The sequence below is a fragment of the Lycium barbarum genome, chromosome 10, assembly GCF_019175385.1.
Source record: "Lycium barbarum isolate Lr01 chromosome 10, ASM1917538v2, whole genome shotgun sequence".
Classification (NCBI taxonomy): domain Eukaryota; kingdom Viridiplantae; phylum Streptophyta; class Magnoliopsida; order Solanales; family Solanaceae; genus Lycium; species Lycium barbarum.
In genome coordinates this window covers 116,902,183-116,920,166 of record NC_083346.1, presented here as the reverse complement: position 1 = coordinate 116,920,166, position 17,984 = coordinate 116,902,183, and the positions used below count along the sequence as shown (strand labels likewise).

At 34.1% G+C, this 17,984-nt stretch overlaps 2 pseudogenes; both read right to left on the bottom strand.

Annotated features, from left to right (window-relative positions):
* Nucleotides 1–5,581: 5,581 nt before the first annotated feature.
* On the bottom strand, nucleotides 5,582–10,339 carry LOC132613374 (diphosphomevalonate decarboxylase MVD2, peroxisomal-like; annotated as a pseudogene).
* Nucleotides 10,340–15,020: 4,681 nt separating this feature from the next.
* LOC132614843 (premnaspirodiene oxygenase-like) lies at nucleotides 15,021–17,160 on the bottom strand (annotated as a pseudogene).
* Nucleotides 17,161–17,984: the final 824 nt, after the last annotated feature.

The following is a 17,984-nucleotide window of genomic DNA, read 5'->3' as shown; positions in this document are numbered from 1 at the left end:
TTATATATGTGTAAATAAAACCTATAAGAACAAAATTCATCTCATTAGGACCAAAAATAGTAGTGAATCTACTCCGGAGAAAACTCGAGTGTCTTGGTCCTGTAACGACTCATTTCGTCGTTACTGTGAAATTCGAGGAAACTGGCAACTCTAACTCCTTAAAAAGGTCTTCATTCAGTTATATTCCGCAAATTTCTAAGTTATTTAAAAACCGCTGTGCGCAGCGCATGAAATTTTGAAATATGGGCCACCAGGAATAATTGGGCCGCCGCAGTGGCAGCAAGGGCGCTACAGCGGTCAGAGAACCGCCATTGCGGTTAGAGCACTTGGCTATTGGAATGCTACAGCGATCTCTCAGCCGCCCTAATGGCATCACTAGAGCGGTGAATATACCACTAGGGTGGTCATGTACAGTGAATTACCTATTTAAGACCTTATTTCGAGAATTGACCTCATTTTTCAAAACCCTAAAAAGTCCAGCCGCCTTTGGAGCATTTATGGAGCCAAAAATAATATTTTCTTGGGGAAGGTAATCCGATTTCATCCATTCATTCTTCACATTAGTAATTCTTAATAACAATCCCGCATTTAGAAAACACAAAAATGGGTATCCCAATTTCCTAGACCTAAAGAGAAGATTAGTTGGGTTGTTCTTATTATGGATTTCATTGAATTTTTCCCATTTTTTCTAGTTCTCATTCCTTACAAGTTTTTTAATGGGTCTTCCATAAACCTTGAAAATGAGTATCTCTACGATAAGCTTAAAAATGGTAATTTTACCTAGCTAATGGCTTATCATGGTCAACTTTATTCATGGAAAGAGGTTGACAAATAGCCTAGTGAAGTTGTGAATGAAATCTAGAGGCTCCTTTGTGCGGATTACGACGTGATGATTGAATTGAAGAATCAACGGATGTTCATGGCACCCGCTCGACCTCGAGGTAGGTTACGGCTTTTCTTCCGGTAGACTCCGGTTAGTTTCCCGTGTTCAGGTATTAGAAGGAACGGAGAATGCATGCATAGGAATTGGAGATTTGGGATGGAGTTATGGGATGGTATTGTTGTGTGATTTGTACATTCGTGCTTGTAGCCTGTATATTCTGTAGGATTCTTGATTTGGTTCTTGAGTATCAGTGGACTTTATGTGACTTTGGAGTAGTGGATGGTACTTATTTTCTATTCTCACGATGAGGACTTTCGTAATATGCGACTAATTGTGTTGTGTTATCAATAGTGAATCTAGTTGATAATGGGAAAAACAAAGTACATCAACGACAGTAAATTAATTCTAGACCGGTAGTAATTATGTCTTATAAGTAGAAGATGATTTATCATATAGGAATGTTGATAGGGAAAGTGATAACGTTGTGTTAAGAATTGATTGTTCTATTGTGTGAGCTTGGTGCCATGTGTTGTTGGTAGATATCGGATTCTATTTTTAGCATCTTGATTACGATGTTGTTGGCGTGCCCATTGTTGGTACTTGCGATTCGGATATACTGATTGGCGTACCCATTGTTGGTACTTGTGATATTGAGCATGATTATTGATGATGATACATGCATTTCACGCACTCTCATTCTTCATTATATGTTGTTGAGATACTGATGATACTTGATGAAATACTATGATGAGATGGGCTCAATTTTTACTTGAGTGACATGAGAGTCCGATATTCGATATTCATCCCGAAATGGTGGATTGAGTGAGTGCATGGACTCCGCGGGTCCCCCAGGGTGGTGCCGGTGAGAACCCCCGTGGGCAAAGATCTGAGGTCCTGTCAGTCTGTTAGGCAAAGATCTAGGACGGGTGGCACTTAGACTTTGCGAGTCACCTTAGGTTGTGCTACCGAGATGTCGATATTTTCGTCCGGAGTACATGTGTACACAACATTGGCATTGCATTGCATTCATACATCATCGCATTGCATTATAACTCATATTGTGATGGTCTGGTGATTTTCCTGCATTGTTTGGTTTCTGATTGGGCAAGATGGAGACTTGACACAATTGGGAATAGAGTCATTATGAATTAACGTTGCGTGTACGTCTTGTTCGTAAGGATCATGCCAAAAAGAAGGAAAGTTAACCTTAACATACCTCAAGTCGTCCAAATAATCCAACAACAAGCTTATCACCTCTAGAGCGTCAATCCTATAACAAAGGAATACATATACAACTTAGATGTCACTAGTATATCACGTATATCAATGATAACTCAATTCAAAAGTGAAACGGGCAGCATTTCCCCTATTCCTCAATCATAACCACAGAGTCCACAACCAACAATTAACACAACAACCTCATATGATCCTCTTTAAACTCATATTCACAACATTTAAAAATATACAATTGAGCAGCCCCATAAACAATTGTATACAATACTTTCCTTCTTCCAAGTATAACAAACCCCAACACATTCTCAACATTAACTATTATCTTCCATAACAAGATTTTTACTCAAACACTCTAACAATCATAGCTCAAGTTAAATTACAACTCAAAATAACATCAAATTCATGTTTGAACTTTTCCTCCAATTTCTTTCCCTCAACCCTTAGTATAACTATCACATAAACTTTTAATCATTGAAGTAAGATGAAACCTTACCTCAAGAACTCAAGGATACTTCAATTCCAAGACCACTTCACTTTGAAATATCCCCAAAACTTCTACAAGAATAAAAGACAAGTTTCAACAATACTTTGAAAACCTAGGCATTCAATCCTCACTTTGATCTTTGATTTTTACTTAAAAGAGTGATTGAATATGTTAAAGGAGGTTTCTAGAGCTTTTATGAACTTGGGTATATGTTAAAATGACTTAAAATAAAAAGGGGTTGTGATAAATAAAATCAAACAAATATCCACCGCCTTAGGAAATACGATCCGTAATACTGGCCGTATAAAATTATACGGCCAACTCACTGGCCGTATAGAATTATACGGACCGTATAGTGGCCCATATTTCTCCATCTCCCAAACTGCCTTCTCTAGAAATTTCCAAATCCTTAAATACATTCCGTATCACAGAATACGAACCATATCTTATAAAATACGGTCCGTATTCCATATTTTCTAGAATTAACATTTGACAAACCTTTCCGCTTCGATTCACTTATTCTCTAATCCTTCCGTAACTCACCAAACATGAACTTAAACCCTTATAAAATTAAAATAGGCATGTCCAACCCCATATAACCTCGAAGACAATCCCTGTGTCCACGTCTAAGGCAACTAACGTACGACAATTCTAAATGTATAAAGCCACAAGATGTAACAGGGTAATTCATTCAGAGCAGATAAAATTTGATTTGCTCTTCCTATACTCATTTTGCCAAAGCATCCGCAACTTGATTAGATTCTCTGTAGTAGCGTTGAACTCAACAATTTCTCTAATTGGTGAGTTCTTTAGCATTTTGAATGGTATCGTGTATCTGCCATGGAGGAATGCTCTTTCCTTGTAACATATCAACAACCAAAAGGGAGTCACTTTCAAGAATAATATGATTCAAACCATTATTCCCGCACCATCTTAAGTAAAAAAAAGGACAGCCTTTGCCTTTGCAAGGTTGCTACTATCTCTCCCAGTCAAAACCTGAAAAGCCATCACCATAACTCCATTCTTATCTATGCAAATACCTTCTATACCAGAAGATCCTTCCTGATTTTTGCTCCATCCATGTCTATTTTAAACCAATTATCCGGTGAAGAGAAGAGTGAAACTCTGATAGCTACAGGCCTTAGCCCCAAACATAGAAGATATCCCAAACTTTTCTCTCCCTACCGCTACCGGTCAAGCTTCTTTTGATATGGAGCTTTCCCCGGATTCTATTGAGGTCGGGGTTGTCAAATGCTCGACAAGCCGCTACATTAGCGGCGCATAAACTATGTTCGTCAACCAAGTTTGTTCGGCGGCCTAGTCCATTTAACAATTATGCATTCAATCCTAGGACTAAGCTCCATAATTTAAGCACAAATGAGTTTCCAGTTGGTAGCTGCTCAACTCTTACCAAGTTTCAATTTTTAATTTGTTTTCTTATAATTTGTTTAATTACCAAAAAGAAAACTAATAAAAAACCAACACTATAATAACTATATAACATATCAAACAAAAATAATATTTTTTATTTAAATATTTTAACAAGATTTTTCATGTGTTAATTTAGCCTACATACATACAGATCAAGCAACATTTTTTTTGGTCGAAGATCATCCAACTTTTAGATGAGCTGAATTTAGACACGAATCGAAATCGACTAAGTCAATATATAGACGAATCATTATCTGACTAAACTTTAAAAAATTGAGCAGATTGTATTTTAATGGGCTAATTTGTCAGTATGCTCGTAGTTTACATTTTTTTTGCGAGGATTGCCCTTCAAAGGCATTGGTCTTTAATTTTTTCCCCTCAAATTGCTTGTCTTTAATTTTTGTCCTCCGCTCAAAAAGTGACTGAAAACATCCCGAGGTTTGGGGTTCGAATCCCCGCTCAGTCAAAAATAAAAAAAAAAAATCGCAAAGCAGAGTTTGCCTATAAGCCTTGCAATATTTTGTAACTTTTGACAAAGCGGGAGTTCGAACCCGGAATCCAAAATTTTTTAAGCGAAAGACAAAAATTAAAGACCAGCAATTTGAGGGACAAAAATTAAAGACCATCCCCAAATAAGGACAACCGTGCAAATTGGCCCATAGTTTACCTTCTTTGGTCAGAGTCTTAATGTTATAAATAAAAGCCCAACTCATCAAAAGTCCTACAGATATATGGGTGCTTTCTTCTAGCCCAAATTCATTTAAGATTGGTGAAATGCACTAAAAAGTGAAGATAGTTCTCCACTTTGTTATGCTTCTTTTGATTCAAGAGTTTGATTCCTCGTGGAGATTATGCAACATAAACACGAAGTCGTTTGGGCCTGCACTTGTGTTTGGTCGTAAACCGTCCCACCGGCCACCACCTTCACCAAAACCTAATCGACTGATACGTCGTTCAAAGCCGTCTAAATCACCACCATCATTGTCATCGTTCATAACGCCCCCAACACATCCCTAGTGTTACACTATGAAGAGTTATGATACTTTATGTTTTGATGATTTGACAAACTTATTCGAGAAACCAGATATGTTTCTAATGCAAGTCAGAGGGAATATCAACTGTGGGCTTGTCATCATCAAAAAGGAGGAAACTGATAAGTTATGCTATTTCGTGTTTTGATGATTTCACAAACTTATTCGATCAACCAGATATGTGTTTAGAGGTACCTGATGGGATCATGTCCTCCTACCATTACTTGGTCAGCTCTACAGCTGTAAGCTGCTGACTCTATACCAACTGACGGCAGCACAGCTGCAGGTTATGCTTTATAGAGGGACAAGATAAGGATCTGATGCAATCAGGTCCCTGCCATTGCTTGGTCAACTCTACAGTTGTAAAACTACTGACACTGTACCAGCAGCACAGATGCAGGTTATGTTTACACGAGGGACTAGATAAGGGACCAGGTACGATCAGGTCCGCCGGGTCAATGCTACAACTGTAAGCTGCTGACACTGTATCGACTGAACAGTGCAGCATCACAACTGTAGTGTGCTAGTGGACAATCCAATGTCCCTCTCATCTTAGCAGTTGCTCCTCCTATATAAACAACATTATACAAATGTAGCCCTAACACTTTGAAATCAAAATTATTCACTCTCAAGAAGCCAAAGTGCTCTCTCAAGATCAAAGCCACAACAACTAAAGGAACCAACTCTGCAATCAATGTCAATGTCTTAAGTCCTTTTAGTTGTTGAATCTTTGTCTTTTGTTCTTAATTTGTAATCCTACACTACTTTCAAGAAGTGTCATAGTAGGACAGATTTCAACCTTTGCGGTTTGGTTCTTGGCTAGAATTAGTCAAGGTTTGTTGCTTTGCAATAGAGTTATGGTAAAGGGCTTAGTTTCTGAATTTGGAGGAAAGTGGAAGAGCAGCCTCTGAAGCAGAAGTGCAGCATCCGTTCAGTTACGTGCAATTAGGACTGCATGCAGCCTGGCAACATTTTTTATGCTAAGAGAATTGTTAGTGAATGAAAATACAACACAAGTATGCATCAGAAAAAGACTATGATAAGTTGAAAAACCTGTGGAGTTCCTTCTCAAGGTTCCATTTCTCAACGCAGCTGATTATCCTGAAAATTGAACACACCATTAAGACTTATTTTCTCCTATTCTCCACAATACTACAACATTGCCAAGTTTAGTACTTCTTAAAAATAAGAAGTTCTGCACACTTCATGTTAGTAGCTTGAAGTTAAGAGAACTTGCCTATGAGAAGTGTCATTCATGTAGAATATTGGGGGGATAGCATCCAGGCAGACTGCATGAAACTGATTGCTGTCTGCACAGGTCAAATGAATGAAAGTTGCAAAATCACGTTTTGTATGGCTTCTTCCATCTGAATGATTCGCTTTGGTACTACTTCCTGAAAAAATCGAAGACATGAATGAAAAATCATACTTCTAATACAACTCTCACCAATCGAACAGGGGTTAAATATAGAACCGCATGAAAATGTGCTGGAAGATTTTGACAACACTAACTGAACATGCAGATGTAATCAAGAGTCCAAACAAAATGTCCTTGCCCTGTGTTCTATAAGTGCACTAGTTTCAACAGTCTCACGCATTCCGGAGGTGCTACTTGTTTCCTTCTGCCGTGAGCACACCTAAAAGTACAACCATTCAAAAAGAATCACATTTTGTTGATATATGTGTTTTGAAACAAAATACATAAAGTGTCGCAGTAGACGAGAGAGAGAGAGAGATTTTCGATCCCCTCAAAGGCTAGCACAACATTAATTGCTCCATTTTTTTTGGAGAAACAATGATAACGTGGATGGACAAGTACATACCACGGCAATGATGATAGCAAGCTCATCCCAGTGTTTCTCATCTACAAGTGGAACAGCGATGCTATCGCTTCCATTTTCCTCCTACAAGTATCCAGGGAAATGATTTTCAACTATGCTGAGAAGTAAGATACAGAAGCACAAGACAAGCACTCATGAACTGGACGTACCTTTCACATTTTCCACTTGACAAATCCTCCATATAAGCTTCGACAAGCACTTCCTGAACCTTGCCTGAAGTGAATAAACAAAGTTGTCATTTTGACTATTTATCTGAGCTGTTGAATCACAGTTATCATAGTGTAACCTAATAACAAGACTAACGGAACAGAGAAAGTAAGAAAAAAAAATCAGTAGAATTTACCGTACTCCCATCTACTTTGTTGGACTTTATAGAACCAACAAAATACAGACCAACAAGCTAAATGAATAAGTCAATGACTGATATGATTTACCTTGCTATGGCAGAAAGCATCCCGTTGTCCTCTTGCACATTCATTAACTTCGCAAGGGAATAAACTACATATAGGAAACAGAAATTAGTTGTACTCATATTGGAATTCTCAGAAGAGAAAAGAATAAAGAAAGCACAGATTCATGAAAGGGGACAAAATTAAGTACTTAGAAAAAACAGCAATTGAAAACAAAACTTGCAGAAAAAACTAATTCCACAAGTAGTGTAGTTTATTATGTGTGAGATGAGTTTAGATGGAGTAACATGGTCTGTGAGGATTCATATAGTCGACCCCAACTTATTTGGAACTGAGGCGTAGTTGTTGTAGTGTAGTATATAATATACGTATCAACACAAAATCATAACATGGGGTTAGATACATCATTTACTCATTGTCGACGAAATCTCATTATATATTTAAACAAAGGATTTACTTTTGGCAAGTTAACAAAAGATTAATGGATTATAGAAGAATATTTACCTACTTGTGGACACAAATATGTAGCATAGGTGGAAACCGAGGAAATCTATTACCACTAATTCGTCCAATACGTGGATTAAAAAGGTGGTTGGAACCTAAAGAAGCTCAAAAGCCGGATAGAATGACTTTATCACAGAGCTAAAGAATCTTTACATAAAAAACAAGTATTCTATTAGAGATAAGCAGGTACCTCTATAGTTCCACTTGCAAGTCCATTCTTTTTATGACCATTTACAAGATATGCCAGCTAAAATAACAAGTTTCCAGAAAAATAAGTTGTCCTATATGCACTGTTACAAGCTAGAAAACGTACTTAAACTTTCCGGAACACTCTAGAAAGATTCAATGAATCACTTTTTGTTTGCTTTGAAGTCAAAATACAGATTGAGATACAGGCAACCCTTAGAAAGATCCATTTCATATACTGTGAGACTCCCATACCAGCTCATGTTATAACAAATGAGGTAAAATCAAACAATTCAAAAAGCTTTGCACACATAAGTTGTGCAGCATATATACATGAGCATTTGTTCTCGTCAATAAAGGTCAATAGTTTCATCTCATGCAGCCACTGATTTCATAGAGGACTAAATTCTAAAAACAAAATAAAAGTACTCATTTCTTTTCAAGATTCATCATGATCCTTAGTCTTTAAACTTAAGAGAGACTAGAATATCAAGCAAACAAAAAATAGTGAAACGACTAATGATTTTAGAATTCAATTAACAATAAAATAGTTAGCAGTACCTAGGCAGGCAAAGCCAGCAGCTGAGGAAGCCAAACCCGCAGCAGTAGGAAAATTATTATAAGAAGCAATATGCACGTGCAGATTCTCCCAGTCATTTTCGCGATCTTGATACCCCTCTTCTCATCCTCAACATCACTAGCACGAGCTCGAATTTCCCTAAGACAGTTCTGGTATCTTCCTCCAGCGAGAGATATTTCCTAAAACAGCCAGCAACCGCAAAATTAGAAAGGATCAAAGAGTGACAAAAATGGAGGAATGACAAATTGCAATGGGCTCAGATTTCTAAAATCGTGCAACATAGGAATCGCAGTTTCTAGGATCTCATTTTACCTCACTGCTATGTTTACTGTTTTGAGAGAGATTTATCAAAGATTTTAGTGACGATGGAACTAGGGGGAATGTGGGTGAATAATGTAATTTTTTTTTTTTTGATCTCTGTATATTTTTCTACATATTTATACATTAATGAAATGTATTATGTACATGTACGTCTGTCTGCTATAGTGAGATGGAAATAGTTTTTGTTTTATTTCTCAGCGGCACTTTGGGTGTTATGGGGTCCACTCTTTTCTTTGAACGAGTAAATTAGTCAAAAGAGGCTTTACAAAATGAATAGAGGTAAGTGACCTTTTATTGATTTTTGGCTTTAATACATTGATAGTCTTTCAAAATTTTCTAGCAAATTACATTTAGATATTCGATCTAGGCCTTGTTCTAGTTGATCACCTACACACATGATAAAGTGTTTTTATTATATATTTTTTATTTAAATTTTGAATTTATTTTGTGTGTATTCTCAAGCGTTTATTAGGTAGTTAAGGTATTCACGTAGCATATGTCATCTCCTTTAATTATATATTAGCTCAATTAGAAAATGCATGGGCTTATACGACTTATTGAGGCAAATGCTTGTAATTAAAGAAGATGACATATGTTAAGTGGTTAACTTATCTACGTAATGGCATTTGAGAATACGTGCAAAAAGTTTTCCAATGTTTCGAACCAAAAGTGTCTAATATGAACATTTTATCATCTATTTAGGTGCTCAATTTAGTTTGAGTGTCTAAATGTAATTTGCTGACAAATTTAAGGGATTGTCAATGTATTTGTGGGTGTTGGTGGTGGCACGATTAATTCAAACTTATGTCACATGAATAAATTTAAGGTAGACTGTTCTTTATCAGAATTTTTTTTCACTTAAAGGGCTCAGGTTCGAGACCTTTAGTTGATGGAAGATCGATATCATACATCTCACTGCATCTCTTAGTAGTGCTTGAGTGAATACTTATCTGCACGGAGTGTTTACATCAAATTAATTTAATTTAGCATAGTTAAGTAATTTAATGAAATTAAAAATATATATTAATTAACTACAATTAAGTGATAGTAATGTGTTAAGACACATGTCATGTATCGATCGACTAATCTAATATATACAAGCACGCGGTAGGGTAAGTTTTTACTAGAGGCTTGTTGAACCCAATGGGATTTCTATTTTTTTCTTTTATTTGTTAGATTAACCTTTTTTGAAAAAAAATTATACTATCAAATCATTAAAAATATTACAGCTAATCGTTCGTAAAAAAGTGGATTAGTAACCTAAAATAATTTTACAAGTAATAGATACACTGTTAGTGTAAATCATGATTGAGGGGATATAATTGTTTAAATATTTTTATATTGTTAGTGCATAAAATTTAAACTCTAAAAATAGACTTTTTTCATTGTTTTCTCATACTGCTTTATCATGGCTTTTAGCTTTTGTTAGTTTCATTTTTGTATTGCTTTGAACTGTTTCTGCATATCTGACCTTTTCTCATCATGTTTTCTCTTGAGCCGAGGATCTTCCGAAAACAGACTCTCTATCTTCAGAGATGGGGGTAAGGTCTGCGTACATTTTACCCTCCCCAGACCCCACACTGTGGGATTTCACTGGGTATGTTGTTGTTGTTGTTGTTCATGAAGCAAAGTTTGAATAGACACAAAATATAAGAAATAAAGAAAGAAAAACTTTTGAAATTTGTGGTCATAAAAACATTAGTACGACTATAAATGCTTCTCGTTAAAAGTAAAGTGAAAATTTTAAATTAATTTTTTTTCCAATTTAAAATATTATTATTCTTTTGAAACCGAAAAGAAAGTATCCTCGCATCATTCACATGGTGTATAAAACTAACAAGGAAATACGGCATTCTTTTTCTTTTTTCTTTTTCTTTTTCTTTTTCCTATGTACAGTCAAATAATGGGATCTTAAGCTGTGTGATGTGATATATTCTAAGAATTGTCTTTCTTTACTTGCATAAGGAGCATAAGCTAAGGTATAGAAGAATATACCACTTGTATGAATTAAAGAACCAACCGAATAAAGGAATAAACGAAGGGATTTAAGTTATACATTACAATGTAAATATTTTTAAATTATTCATGAATTTTACTCGAATACAGGCTAGCTACTATTTCTATCATATTATATTAAATAAAGACAGCAATCCTGTTTACTCGACTTGATTAAAAAATGACACTATTATTATTTGAAAAGTTAAACAATTTTCTTTCAACTATGAGATTTTAAAATATATTGTAATATCTTTAATTATAAAACTATTAAATTTATAGCTTTTTTTTTTGCAGTTTTTTACGTATATAATATTTATCTAAAAATTAAATAAATAATATTATTTGAAAATATATCAAGTAATTTAAACAATATCAACATAAAAATATGTAGTCCTCATGTATTCCAAGTTATGTTACTGTGTTTAGTACAAATTTAGAAGGACTTTCAGAACTTGTGATAAAAAACAAACCATAGATATTTTTGTTTATATTGCTAAAAAAATCCATTGTTTGTTTGTATATTGTTACCTATAAGTTTTATATTGTATCGTTACTTTAAATATGGTATTTAATTTAAATTTTATTGTTAAATTCATTGTTACATAACGATAAAAAATATTTACTTTATGGAATGATCCATAGCCAACCAACTGAGTTACTAAGCTCCTACTCATATGTTTATCTTATTCTCATCTTGCTCTTACTTATCATTTACTAATTATCTTGTTATGTGCCATTAGTGCCAGTACTATTCCACGAGTACGTCTCACAAATTAGAAAGTCAAAACAAGAAGATAAATATCTGTTGCAAATAGAGAGATTTTAATGATGAAGCCATAAGTGTTGGATGCAAAGACAGTACTCCCTCCCTCAGTCTCATATTACTCGATCATTTTTCTTTTTGCCCGCTCTTTAAAAAATTATAAATAAAAAATATATTTTACTATCTTACCTCTATCTCTCTCCAATAAATACATTCTAATTAATATTGACTATTTTCAAGAACACTTAATACTAAGGATAAGACGGAAAAAATCTAATTAGTTTTATCTTGGTTTTGTAAATGAACAAGTAATTTAAGATATATATTTTTAGTAATGTGACCAAATAATATGGGACGGAGGGAGTAATTAAGTACTTTTTTAAGTAAACATTCTCTAACAGACTTTTTTAAGGTTAATTAGTAGCCACGTGACCTCTGATTGTCAGTGGTGTGAACTTTCTTCATTGCTCGGTTCACTATCCATATTATTTCATTCTTTTAAAGGAAAACATACTCTAGCAAAAAAACTTTAGCAGTAAAAAACTATTCAAATTATATATGCAAGCCTTATGTATACATATAGACATTATTTCACTAAATTTGATATTGCTTTTGCAGAATGTATGTTTGATAGACATTAAAGTTATAACCTTGATCTTGATTATTGAAGAGTTAGTAAAAGCGTTTTGACATATATTTGCAAAGGACCAAGTATCTAATTGCTCACGTACAAATATTTTGAGCTAATTGGATATAGTCGGATTCAGATTCTGATTTGGTAGACACTGCAGGAATAATAGGTAATCGTATTTTGGAGCAAAATAAATCGAAGGATATCCGTCAGTTTCTCAAAAAGATTGATAATTAAAATAAATTTGCTTTGTCAAGCAACTGTTAATTTATGGGAAAAAGGTACCAACGGTAGATCTACGTAGGGATATATTTTCCTTCTGATATATCGAAGATGTTGTGTCTTAAACTAAAAAAGGCATTAAGCAAACCATTTTTCCAATATCCATAATTAAGACTTAGCTTATAACGTGCTATGAAGCGACATTACATCACATGATGCATTATGGTTAAAGATTTCAAGCTTAGACTAAGGCCGGTTGTTGATACATTTCAACACCATTAAGAACCTTGTGATAATTCAATTGATGTGTGCTTTCTCTAAAAAGGATTGAAGTGGCAGCTCAAGTAAATATATCGACATAAAGTAGATGATAACTTTACCCAAAAAAAGGGGGTAAATGATAATTAGATATTACTTCAAAAAGATAGAATTGAGTCCTGCGAATCTGAGCCCTACTTTGGTAATTGATGACACTATGAGTAAATTGACAGCTGATGTACACTACAACAAATTGTGCCTAAGGCCACACTTGTTTTTAGACAATATTTGTAGGACGAGAAAAACGTTACTATAGGTGGTACTACATCTACAAGCATGGCTTTTTTGTAAAGGGAAGAGGACATAAAGGGTCATCCGGCCCAAACTATTTCCACCTGATGGCCCATTTTTCTCCAAACCCAAAGTTTAGCCAGCGTGAACTAAAAGTTCACTTAAAAAAAAAAAAGAGGACTATTTGTGGTGACTTTGGTCGCCACTAAAAATCTTTTTTTTTTTTAAAAAAAAAAAACACTAAAGATCAACTATACATAGAAAATGTATCATACGTCTAAAAAAAATATCATTGTTGTATAGAATATGTATCCCTATCATATATCTATAGAAATTGTATCATAGGTTTGTATTATTATTGTGTAATTTGTGTATAATAAATGTATCATCAACGTATACTCACTAATCATACATTTATTATACATTAGTTATACATTGATTATACACTAATGATTCACATATTATACATATTCCATATATAAGTATAGAAAATGTATCATTGTTATATAATTTATATATAAACTGTATCATTCTTGTATAGAAAGTGTATATATAATTTCAGCATATGTATATAAACTGTATCATTCTCGTGTAGAAAGTGTATCATACGTATAAAAAATATATCATACATATACATATAGAAACCATATCATTGTGGTATAGAATATGTATCACTATTGTATATGTATAGAAAATGTATCATACATATAGAAACGGTGTCATTATTGTATAATAAATGTATAATTGACGTATAATTTATGTTTAATAAATGTATACTTACTAATTTTTTTAGTTTTTAGTTTATATATTTTAGTTTGTTAAGTTTTCGATGATGGTTACTTTAGTATATAAAATGTATCATTGTTATATAGAATATATATCCCTACTGTATATGTATAGAAAATGTATCATAAGTATTATTATAAATGTTTTGAGATATTTCTTGAAGACTTAACGTATAAATATACACATATTATACATGTTTGGAATATTGAAAATTCAATCACTGTATAAATATACATATATTATATATGTTTTGAAACATTTGTTGAAGGCTCAATATGAATTTTACCACTTAAAAAAAGAAAGAAGAAGTTGATATTTAGTGGCCACAATAGTCTTTTTTTTTGCAGCAGACTTTTAGTGGCGACTTTAATTCTTTTTTTTTTTTAAGGCATTTGGGCTGCTGGACCGACCAGCGCTTAGGAATAGTTTGGGCTGGCTGGCCAGCTCACGGTATCAGGGCCAAATATGGGATTACTTTGGCCTGTTGGCCATTGTATGTCTTTTTACCTTTCGTAAATGTAAGCCTTTTCTTTATAAAAAGTGTTGCCTTAAAGATTACTCTGGTTTAGATCATCCCTTAAAGAGTGTTACCTTAGGTCGAAAAGTGTGGCTCTTGATCAATGTTGTGGTTTCTGATGATTTAGGCACTATTTTTCGGGTGTGATTGAAGGCCTAATATGTTGTAGTATTTTTGGTTTAGATGTCGCCGGTTTGACTCAGAAAACGGCATCATAAAAGGCTTTGACATTAATTAATTTCTAGACAAAACTTAACAGTTTCAAAGAACATGCCTATGTATTAAGCTAATTAAGTATCCTGTCAAACTCTTGCATAAGTCTATATTACTCCTCCTTAACTAAAATTTCTCTAATACGTGTACTACAACAGAATTTGCCTCCTGGTTTTGATATACTTCCTCCCTTTTAATTTATGTAAATTTATTTAACTGAGCACGGAATCTAAGAAAAAAATGAAGATTCTTAAAACTTATAGCCTTAAACATGTACTCATAATATTTATATGGCTACAGACTTTTGAATATTGTTTCCAGATTTAGACAAAAATCAATCTTTTGGGAATAGATTAAAAAGGATAAATTGGACGGAGAGTATCAATCTTTAATCCTTTTATGTGATCAAGTCAAGCCTACTAAATGATAAGATTTTCTATTGCATATTCTATTAGAACCAAAACTCCAAGCCAAATACAAAGTCATATATATTATTTGATCTAATTCTCACATGGTACAACAACACACTAGATAATGGAAAAGAAACATTACAAAAGGCTAGTTGCCTGTCCTTAACTTATTCAAACACTTTTTTTCTTGAAGATATTATATATGAGGAGTGGCTATCAAGTAAATATCCTTGTCTCTTCTAGCAGTCAAACCATTTGCCGCAGTCATGTCCAAATCTTTTGGGTCCATACCATTGGGAAGTGTCCAGTCAAAATTGTAAAGCAAATGGGCTAATGGCAAAGTAACAAGAGCTAAACCAAATAGTCTTCCTGGACAAGTTCTTCTTCCAGCACCAAAGGGAAGAAATTGGAAGTGATTTCCGCCAAAGTCAATTGAACTGTTCTCGAACCTCTCTGGTATAAAACTTTCAGGATCTTTCCAACTTTCTGGATCTCTTCCTATTGCCCATACGTTTACCAGGACTTTGCTTTTGATCGGGATTGTGAATCCATTTATCTTTGTTTCCTCTCTGCATTCCCTCGGGATTAGTAGAGGATTTGGAGGATGTAACCTAAGTGTTTCTTTGATAACCAAGTTTAGGTAATTCAACTTCTCGAGGTCATCATCATCGAATGTTTTCTTTCCCTTAAAGGCTTCTCTTACTTCGGCTTGTGCTTTGGCCATGACACTAGGGCTCTTCATCATTTCTGATAATGCCCATGCAATGGTTGAAGATGCTGTCTCAGATCCTGCTACGAACATGTCCTACATCATATAAATTAATATGCTGGTCAAATTTCTTCAACCACATCAAACAGTATAGCAGCTCCTAGCTTTTCTAATCTAAAAGACTAGATATGATTGTATGTTCAGACTAGATACTATATGATTGTATACTAAAAGGTTATGTTTTTACCTATTTAAAACCGTCAAAAACTTAATTTATATAGTTAAACTTTTTATAATGGTTTTCTTTGCCTGAACCTTTTTCTACATTTATAGCGGTTGGTTGTTATAAGCAAAAATTATCCAAATATGAAGATACAAAAGAGTTCCCAACTTCATCTTTTAATTTCTCTTGTTCCAAGTTCACCAAGAAAGTTGTATGTTATAGCAAAATACTGTAACGAAGAGTGACATTATAGATAGGTCTGACAATATAATCAAAGGACAAAGGGAGAGTGAACTTACAAGAATAACGGCTTTGATGTTGTCATTTGTTAGGGTAAATGGAAGTTCCCCTGTCTCCATGACTCTAAAGAAAACATCAATCAAATCTTCATTAGTTCCACATTCAGCATTGAATTTTTTTCCATTTGCCCGATTCTCTCGATGCACATCAATAACTTTGTCCAATACTGCATCTACCTTATTACGTGCCTCAATTAATTTAGAACCCATCCCACTAATCCCACTAAGAAATTTTTTCGAAGGGAACAAATCAGCCAGCTCGAAACCTCCAGCTAAGTTTAATACTCCGTGAATCAAATTTATCATCACCTCATTTTGATCTTTACACGTTCTCCCAAACGCTGACCTACATGTCACGGAGTTCATAAACCAAAATAGTTTTTTCTGACATATTGATGGCCAAGTTCTCCATCGATTTAATCGACGATATGAGACTCGAGAGTTCATCTTGTCGAATCGGGCTGAACGACTTGACCATCTTGGCACTGAGGAGTTCCATGATGCACAATTTGCGCATATGTCTCCAATAATCATCATACGGAGAAAATGCAATATCCGTACAGCCATAACAAAAGATCTTCGCTACCATGGTTTGTGACCTTGATGCAAAGGCAAGGTCGTGAGTTTTTAGAAATTTTTGTGCCATGTGTGGTGAGGATACAACTACAGTGGGGACTCCTCCAAGTTGTAAGTACATGATGGGACCAAATTTTTGTGACAAGTTTTTGAGAACATGATGTGGTATTCCCCTTGTGAAGTGGTGCACACTACCAATAATTGGTAGCCTCCATGGTCCTGGAGGTAATATTTTCTTGTTGTGACCTTTTTTTGTTTTAATCCTCAATTTCTGAATTAGAAAAAAGAGGAAAGAGATGAAGAGCAAGAAAGAAATAAAGTGTTGAGTGTCCATCTTTCTCACAACACAATTAAGAGAAAGTGAAGTGATTTTTATTGGATTGAATTGGTTTAGAGCTAGCTGCTGTACTTATATAGAGGGTGCACGTCAACCTCGTGATTCATGAACTTAGAATTTTCAGGCACGTGAGTTTAAATAAAATTACTAGTTCTTTAATTAATTGTAATTCATTATGTTTATTTTTTCCGTTTATAAAAGTAAGCACAGAAACATAATTTGACCTTTTTGAGTTCATAAAAATTATTCCATTATTTCAACTTTAATTTGAAAGATTATTTGCTAATTAACAATTGTCTAACAATGTCCACATGTTTTACTGATGAAATATATGTCAAAACCTTCAGTATCGCAATGTTGCCTTTATTGTAGTATATATTTTTGGTATCTAAACACATGAAGTCCTATATTGACATTTGGTATAACAGAAAATTAATATTTAAGATGTGCTGACGTTCACAGAATAAAAAACCTTCTCTGTCATCAGATTCCAATCCACATTTTAAAGGTTTGTACTTTGTTCGTCACATGAATTAAAAAACTTATTTGTCTTTCTGGTCTAATTCATAACAAATAAAAAGCTTTAGTGAAGAATTTAAAATAAATAAATTTTGAATATCTTAAAACTCTGTATAATTTTATCAGCACGCATCTTAATATAATTCCTACTCAACTTTCTTTTACCTCTCCCCTTAGAACAAAAAAGAACGATCTAAAAAGGAAGTAAACATGAAAAAGAGAGGACAAAACGAAGAAGAAAATGAGTTTTAGAGACATAGTAGGAGTTTTTCAAACGAAATAATGGTTAAGAAATGAAAATTAATTATTGTGTGAGAAAATGTTGTTG